The 9,003-nt window shown below is 42.2% G+C and overlaps 1 long non-coding RNA gene across 1 annotated transcript in view; it reads right to left on the bottom strand.

Moving 5' to 3' along the window:
• Positions 1-3,529: 3,529 nt before the first annotated feature.
• Positions 3,530-9,003, bottom strand: part of LOC117960856 — a 19,245-nt gene continuing 13,771 nt past the window's right edge. Inside the window, exons 2-3 of the long non-coding RNA XR_004660252.1 lie at positions 5,747-5,751; positions 3,530-3,540 (exon numbers count right to left, since the gene is read on the bottom strand). This is a non-coding gene — a long non-coding RNA (uncharacterized LOC117960856). The remainder of the gene's footprint in view (positions 3,541-5,746; positions 5,752-9,003) is intronic.

Here is a 9,003-nt window from a genome sequence, read left to right as displayed (position 1 = left end):
GTGTGTGTGTGTGTGTGTGTGATTTTACCATTGGCCTGCGGACCATTGGACTAAGGGTCTTTATCTTTCTTCCCCTAAAAACAGAAAGCACAGTTCAACAAACAAAGGCACATACACATACTGTAGTACAGTACACTGTGTTCACTACATTGTAATGTTTAAAATACTATGACTGACAAGTTGTTTTGGTTGTGCAGTTTAATACCGTTCACAAAGACACATGGGCACAAAACCAAACATGATAGGTTAACTAACATCCAATTTTTCATTAACGAGGGCAATACATCATCAACACTATGATCAGCACACACAAAGCTTACAGTCTGGCTATAGAATGGAACACGGAACAATTCTGACAAAGTAATCATAGCAACTGTGTATCATTATGGTAGGGCTGCACAGGTTGTTAGCGCTGTCGAAATGAACACAATACTAGTGTTACACCAGTATTTACCAGGATAAGAAATTGAACCACAATCCTGCTACACAAATATCTGTTTACTGGGACCGTAATGCACCATACAGTTACTTTATATACAAGCAAAGGGTGTCAATTTGGTTTGAGAAATGGGAGGGGCGGCACAGAACAGAGGATCTGGGGTCCTCCATCTTATTTCTTTTGTCAAATTTGAATCCCATTTCCAGCATTTCTCCATACATTTATATGCACTATGATGGTACAAAATGCTGGAAATAATTTGAGCGTGGTGCTAATGGGGCTGAGGGTTTGGTGCCTGGCTCAAGAGTCCACACTTTGCACTTCAGTCCGTAGCAATGACCCTCTGGTTCCCAACCCACCTCCCTACGGAATGCCACCACTTGATGTGTTGTATAAATCTGTTCTCTGACTATTGTTACTGTCCAAATTCAGAACTTGTCGAAGACACTTTGCCGTAATTGCCCGTCAATGTAGGGGCTTAGTAGTCAATAGTGGCTCACTGTAACTGCAGCCAATTGGATTTTTGTGTTTAATTTCACCATTCAACCTGCTTCCCATATTTCCCATAAATGCTCTATTGTGACTTCATTCCCTGTTTGGGTGAAAAATCTCCTTAAATGGTATTCTGACTGAAAAAAAAAAAACGGAGATAAAAATAAAACAAACAAGCCGAAGAGTCAAAAATTATAAATTCCCAGCGCAGCGTTGGCATTGTCTATCATCCAACCCCAGGACATTTCCTGCCATATCAAAAGGCTTGCTGCAAGCGCAGATTTAGACCTATATGTCTCATCGCTTCCTTCTTCTTTTTCCAGGATGAAATAAGCGTTGATGAAAGGCGGCCATTTTGTCATCTCCATTGGAATGTGTTCTCCTTTTCAGGCTCTTTTGAAAACTCGGCCATGGCCAGAAGCAGCGTTGTTTGTTGTCTCCTTATCTTTCCTTCCTCTCCTTGTCATCTTCACACAAATGGACTGAGAGTTATTTCTGTATGATGTGCGAAGAATGAATAAAGCATCTGTAACATTTATGAGAATCTACTAACGTGCACATGCCAATGGCCAATAGAAAATATGGCTGTCTATATCAATTACACTCCTAGCCGTGCATACTTGAATACATATTCTACATATGAACAACACACACATGCACACACACACACACACACACACAGTCTTCTATAAAGTACATGACAGCAACATTTGAGAGTTAAGTTAGTCACCTTTTAGAATATTTAAAAAAGAATTTGATATTTTCTATGCATAAGTATCCAACGTACGTTTCTGACATAGACTGTGCCTAATTATTCAAAAGTAAAACAAAGAAAAAAAACTTTAATCATGATCGTTATTGTGCCTTCCTTTTAGTGAAGCATAATATTCAGTGTTCCCGCACCTTGTTAAATATCAAATTCAACTTCCAGTTTCCAGTTCTTCACACTCCAGAGAGGTATTAAAGGGTCTTAGTCCTATGTTATTAGCATTATTATTAATATATGTATTATTATTATTATTATTATAAAAACTTTGTTTGAGGATGTCGTGAAAAAACGAAAGTAATGCAAAGCTCCCTATTGAAAATGTCTCAATATTGAAATACATTTGACAGTTTGCATGATAGGATGCACAGCAAATCTCTGACGTTATAATGAGGTCATAAGGGGCAGTGTTACCTCCCCCTTCTCTGCTTTGCCCACCCAGAGAATTTGGCCCACCCATGAGAGAGACACCATGAAGGCTTTCAAACGAGCAAAGTTGCAGTTGGTCAAGGCCACACCCCCAGCCTCCACCTTGCCCCCCCGCTCTCCTCCACAAAAGCTACAGACTCAAAAATGGCTCATACTAAGGAAAGCTCGTTATGGGACTGGCTCTAGTGGCTGGAATTCTGCACCAATGCTAAAACAGACTTCAGATACAGTATTAGGGGACCACTAAGGTCTATATTAAAGAGACTTCAGATACAGTATTAAGTGACCACTAAGGTCTATATAAAAGAGACTTCAGATACAGTATTAGGGGACCACTAAGGTCTATCTAAAAGCATCCAAAGGGCACCATGTCATGGGACCTCTAATGGATGACCTGCTCTACCTCCTGAACCCCCAAACCAAGGCATACAGCCTACTTCTGCACTCTATAAAAGTTCTTCTGGATGAGAGTTGGTATGGTTGGAAGTTTGTTTACGTATAAAGCAGAGATATTTAGAGTCCCAAACCAAAAAAGCAATTACTATGCCTCTCTTCTTATGTGCACTGACAGAGGAAGCTGACTGGATTGAAAAATCTTTGAACTGAGCACCACAACAAAACTCCATGTGTTAATTGAAACTCCCCAAAATGGCACAAAAACTCCTCAAAATGCAATTGCACTGTGTTGCCATCTGCTGTTCAAACAACACATTGACATGTCCGCATGTACATTCTTCGATATAGATAGGCGCAAGATGATGTGCATTTTTTAGACCGTTATTTGATAGGATAACTAAGAAGTCTTGAAAGGGGAGAGAAAGGTGGAAGGACATGTAGCAAAGGGACGTTGGTCAGAATGGAAGCTGCGGCCACAGCGTCAAAGACTTCACCTCCGTACATTTATTTCAAAGATTTTTATTTATTTTAGATTAAGTATTTAGCATGCACATTGGAATTCCATGACACAATAACAAATCAAACTTGGGCAAAAAAGACCTAGCATAAGCACCGGCTAATAAATATCAAATGTTAGCAAATACTCTTGCTTCTTACTGTAGAAGGTCCTGAGGGAGGCTGGTGGTTGACTTTGTTCCAGTTTATGCTTTCTGGTAGCAGAATACTGTATTTCATAGAAAGTTACCATTGTAATGAATGAGTTTCCTGGCTGGCCATCACTGCCCTCCAAACTCTACTCTGCCAATCCCTACTTCGCACAGACCGGGGGGGGGGGGCAGGGGAGGTCTGTGGTATTGGTGTTGGGGGGGTGGTCGGGGGGAAATCAGAGGCTACGGCTGGGAGATCCGAGGGGAAATTAGCCAGCACTTAGCTGCACACATGCACACCAGGCCCAGCTGGGAGGCAGAGCCTCAGATCCAAGCAAGAGGACATGAAAGAGACACCAGCACGGCTGCTGCTGCTGCTGCTGAAGGGAGGCCATTCTCCCTCTCTCTCCCCCTCTCCCTCCTAATCTTCCATGCATTGGCGCTCAGTCCTCATCTTTCATTCTCTCTTCCTCCCCTTGCCTTCCCTCTATCTTCCCCTCACTCCTCTCTGAGGAGGTTTTTCAAGAATGCGTATGTGTCCGCAAAAGCGCTCAACCTATTGCTGTGTGTTTGGCAAAAGTGTATGTGTTTGTGTGTGTGTTTTTTTTATTTTGTCGAAAAGAAATGTCCAAGAAACATCAAACACGTGGGGGGAATGGGAGATGTTTGGAGGGGGGGAGAAGAAAAATACACTACATGGCTAACACGCTCTTCAAAGGGCCCGCATGGCAGCCCTTTGACTAACATCCTGGGGACATAGCTTCACACACACACACACACACCCTTATGAATCAGGGGTCATAGCATTTACAAGGCATTTGGTGTACATTGGCATCAAAACACTCCCCCGGCCAAGAAAAGTACAGGGAGGGCTGAAAGAGGCATGTGGTAAGATGTACATTTGGATTTCTAACACCGATAATGCATATTAATACTAGAGAATTTGAATTCAATCTGCTGGTAGCCAATAGTCTGTACTCATATGTAACACTATGTGGTATTTGACCATTTTGAAACACAAAAATACAGTTTTTCCCAAAAACTTTATGCTTCGCTGTGTTCGTGTGAGTAAGGAAATGTAGACAATAAACAATAATCTAAACGGAATCTGTATCTGGATTCCTATTTCCCATACTGTATATGAGTATATGTGGAGGAAAACAGCATTTGACGCAATGTAGAAAATGCCACTTCTTCTTCAAAAGTCAATTAAAATTTGATCTGTCTTTTTATTATAAGTTTCTCCTGCCTGGCAGGTGTGCGTACAGCATGTGTGTGTGTGGTGTGAAAGCATGTGCAAAATGATCATGTAGGCCTACTGAACTTTCTCAGGAGATTCCCAGTTGAGTTGCAAAGTGTTCAATCATTTTGGCTTAACAATATATCACAGTGACACAGCTGGATCGCCAAACTGGTCAGACCAGGTTTAACTATCCAGGGGCTTTAAAAGTCCTGGCAGGCACGCTGCGTAATGGTTGTGTATGTTTCTGTTTCCTGTTTTATTTTGGCAGTCTGGTTTTCTGTCTTGTCCCGTCTTGTTTCACTTCCTGTCTTTTGGTTTTCCCGCCTTTGTGATTACCTGATGTCTTCCACCTGCTTCCCAGCCCTTATGTCACCTGCCTCTTGTTACCTCGTTACCCTGTGTATTTAGTCTTTGTGTTGGCCTTGTTTCAGATCATTGTCTGTATTGGATTCTATGAGTGTGTGTGTGTGTAAATAGGCTTGACCATTGGTCCCAGTGTTCCTGGCGTTTTGGGGATTCCGCCTGTCCCTGTTTTTCTATTTTTCCTTCTATCTTCAGGACTTGTTTTATTTTCCTTATTAAACATTCAACCTCACCACTGCTTGCTATCTCTGCACTTGGGTCCTACATTCTCAGAACCACTTGACATTCTCAATATTTACCATATAATCCATAATATAATAAAACTAGAAAGAGTTAGGGCAGTACAGCCGACCAGCCTCCTCTCTATACTCTGTCTCTCTTAGTTATGCCGGGGGACTTCCTTTGACGCACTGAGCTCCTCTCCCCTTTATCTTTCCATTTATGTGCATCATGTCCCAGAAATGCCTGTCACTAACCTAGCTCTGGAGAGTTATTCCCCGGAGTGTTTATGTTCTTTTTCCCCCTAGCATGTTTCCTTGGATTAGGGAGGCTCCAAAATCATGGTTGCAGCTGTCGCCTTGGTCCTGCTACACGTCCTGCGTCCCTGTTACATTCTGCTATGTCCTGCAGTGCCCTGCTATGCCATGAACTACTACACACAACTATTTCTAGTCATGTTCCATTATCTTTTACTGTGACTGTTATTGCCCCTCTGCATTTCAACCCCAACCGGCCGTCAGACACCGCCTACCAACAGTCTGGGTCTGTCCCAGGTTTTATCCTAAAAGGGAGTTTTTCCTCGCCACCGTTGAACTGTTGCTTGCTCTGGACGGAAACAGAACTGTTGGGTCCTTGTAAATCATAGACTGTGGTCTAGATCTACTCTATCTGTAAAGTGTCTCGAAATAACTCTTGTTATGAATTGATACTATAAATAGAATTGAATTCTCTGAAACCACGACGTGCCGCACGTCGGCTGCTTTTGTTAATTTACCAGGGGACTTGATGCGCTGAAGTACAATATGGTTATGGATCATTTATAAATCTTTTGGCAAGATCTACTTTGGTGGGCAACGCTGGATTTGCAGAACATTCAGCTTCGACAAAACGAACAGCTAATACTGAAATTGGGGTGCGTTGAACACCCTGACGTCTCTGCCGATTGGGTTTCACCCTGTGAAGCATCCAATAAACGAGCGACACACCCATGAAACGAGATAGTCGCTTCACACTGTTCCTCCACGCTCGGGGGAAACGTGTTCAACACGAAGTGTAGCAAAACGCTGCATGCCGTTTCGAAATGGAACGTGGCCCCCGCTCTCCTGGTTAGAAGTCAGCCGTTTGTTTGACCCGTCAACATGGCGATCTCATACTTTGTCACATTACTTCTGCCACTCGAAACAAACTACACATCAGCTGTAATTGATGCTTGAACAAAGGACCTGGGACCCCAGTCTTTTAGGGGGGGGGGGGGGGGCAGCCTCTACCAACTTTCTGTCACCACTATACGAGCTCCACCTCTGTTTATATTTTCTAGTTGTCTCATCATGTGTTTGTGTGTGTGTGTGTGTGTGTGTCTCTTCCTATCCTACTCTCCTCACCCCTCCTTTCCTCCCACTTTCTCTCTCTCTCTCACTCTCTCTCTCTCTCTCTCCCTCTCTCTCTCTCTTTTTCCTCCCCCTGCTCTCTCTGTGTGCCCACGGCCCAGCAGTAATTCTGTGTTTATCAACTCTTTATTATGGCCCCTCGCATCATCATTTACAATGGTAGCATCTGCTCATTGCCTAGCCCAAGCATGGGGCAAATTGCTTTTATAGGGAAACAGCCAGTGAACACACACACACACACACACACTCATTCACTCACTCACTCAGCAGCGACTGTGCACAAATCAAGACACCGAGCCCTGGACTGTTTACAGCGGTTGTTAACTTTCCTGGCAGAATCGCACACAAACACACAAACACTTCACTTATTCTGCTAGGATCAAATGATTAGTTGGCCACCATCAGCGAATCAAAATGAGTCCCAAATCCAATGAGGGAGCTGTTTTTGACTTTTCCTTTTTATTTTCTTGTAATGTCTACCTGACACCGCAGTGTGAAAAATAACAAATATCACATCTGGCCTCGGCGGACTAATTTCTGCCGTTTTCCTTCTCATTTAGTCATCTACAGCACTGTGGGAAACAGTGGGGAAGCAGAAAATAGCAAGACATCCTGTCTTTGTTGTTCGCATTTAACACATTAGCGTTTCCTAAGTGGCGGGGATGAGGAGATGGCGAATTGAACGTGTGGAGGAAAAGAAAATGGACCCAGTTGCTTGTTCGGAGCCATCATTCCAATTATGGAAACCGCCTCATCTCCGTCCTGTAGGAATGTGGAATTGGGGCGCAGAAGTTTGGTTTTCTACAGATATTTTAACTGAATCGGTGCCTTGACAGAAAGTGAAACCAGACTGAAAGAAACATATTAGTTAATGAAAAGCTATTCCAATAAATAATGCTATTGAAGGAATCCTTCTATAAAGCTTGAGCTCCAAGATGCACTCTGGTTATTTTATTTTTTTGAAGGAATTGGGATTGCTTGGATTGGTTCCCATACACGAATGAGAAAATGGTCAAGACTATTGGCAGCCTCTAGCTGCTGCCAGTAGTGTTGTTAGTTTTGGTTTTACTTATAGTTGATGCCAACAGCTTTAACAGCTTTGTCTTTCTCCATAAGGTTTAACAGCAGAATAACTGACGTGATTTCATACAATTTAGATTATGCACACAGTAAAAAAGCCCTGTGTAGGTAACCAATCTGCTTGTTCCCATGGTGGGGTCACTATGGTCCCACAGCCCAATGGTCCCACATTTCTAAGATTTTTCTTACCCCTAACCCCAAAATTCAATACAAATTTATGAAAAAACAAATGTGGGAACGTAGCACCTAATTTAAAAAAAAAAACAACTTTCCGAAATTCCCACTCCCAACTCGTCCAATACTGACGACTGGTCAGGACCCATAGGTGTCACTTTTTAACGCTCTGCGTACCCCCTTTGACGCTCCGGGTTGTCTCCCCCCTTGGACTCACTTTTTGATGCTCTGGGTTGGGCAAGCTGCCTCCTGTTTACCCCGGCACGCGCATATCATTGTTGAGATGCGTTTTGGGCGTGTTAGTTTAAACAGAGATGAGTTCTTCTGCCAAAGCCAAAAACGCATGTCCAAAGAGTTCACTTTTGGCTAAAAACTCAGCTTGAAAAACAAAATGAAGCAATGTAAATGTGGCCTAACAGTTTAACATTAGCTCCTCCCTAACACATTCATGCATCAGTATTAACATTATTTAATAATGCGATCTACACCAATCCCACTCCTATACAATCTTTGTGCTTTGCTTCAATCAATTTGTTCTGATCTGAGGTAATTTAAAGAAGAAGGATGTGAAAACATCTTCCACCACTGTCCTTATGTAATGGCGTTTGTCTTTGATGGATTATTTCACTGTGTTGGTTCAATGGCATTAGCTCTCCTTTGAAGCAGGGTCCATTCATTTTCAATGGCAAATGGACTGTGGTTACACTCACACACACACACACACACACACACACACACAGACTCATGGAGCTGCCATGCGAGTCCCTGGTTAACACATCTTCGACATGGTGAAAGTAGGAGCATCCAAACATCTACTTTGCGGACTACACTGCTATAGTACATTCATTCGTGAACCAGAGATTTGTGGTTTAGTGTCACCCATGCAACCATTAAAGAAATGTTGTTGTTTTTTTAAATTTTTGAACCAATAATGACTTTCTGAACAGTGAACTTAATAATGATAATGTAAAATTTAAATAAAATAGAAATAATGTAAGTGTAAGCTCCGAGTGATTCAATCACGGAAATCGAATCCAGTTTGTATCTAGTGCTTTACTAATATGACATGAATCTGATGTCATCATCTAACAAGCATTCAATCCATGTGTAATGCACAGGTAATTTAATCACAGACATGTAATCAAATTCTAATATGACAACAAGATTGATTTAAATGTAGTATACTACTACCACCTGTTGTGCACTACCACTGCAACAGCTGGTCCTTGTTCTGTACTTTTGTGTCCACCTCAGGCCATTTTCATCAACATGAAAAATGAACTATACTTCATTTAATGCTTGTTTTATATCTATTATATCTAAGTTTGTGTGTGTGTGTGTGTGTGTGTGTGTGTGTGTGTGTGTGT

This window comes from Etheostoma cragini, chromosome 17 (genome assembly GCF_013103735.1).
Source record: "Etheostoma cragini isolate CJK2018 chromosome 17, CSU_Ecrag_1.0, whole genome shotgun sequence".
Lineage (NCBI taxonomy): Eukaryota > Metazoa > Chordata > Actinopteri > Perciformes > Percidae > Etheostoma > Etheostoma cragini.
Note: the sequence above shows the minus strand (reverse complement) of the source record. Positions and strands in the feature narration are given on the sequence as shown.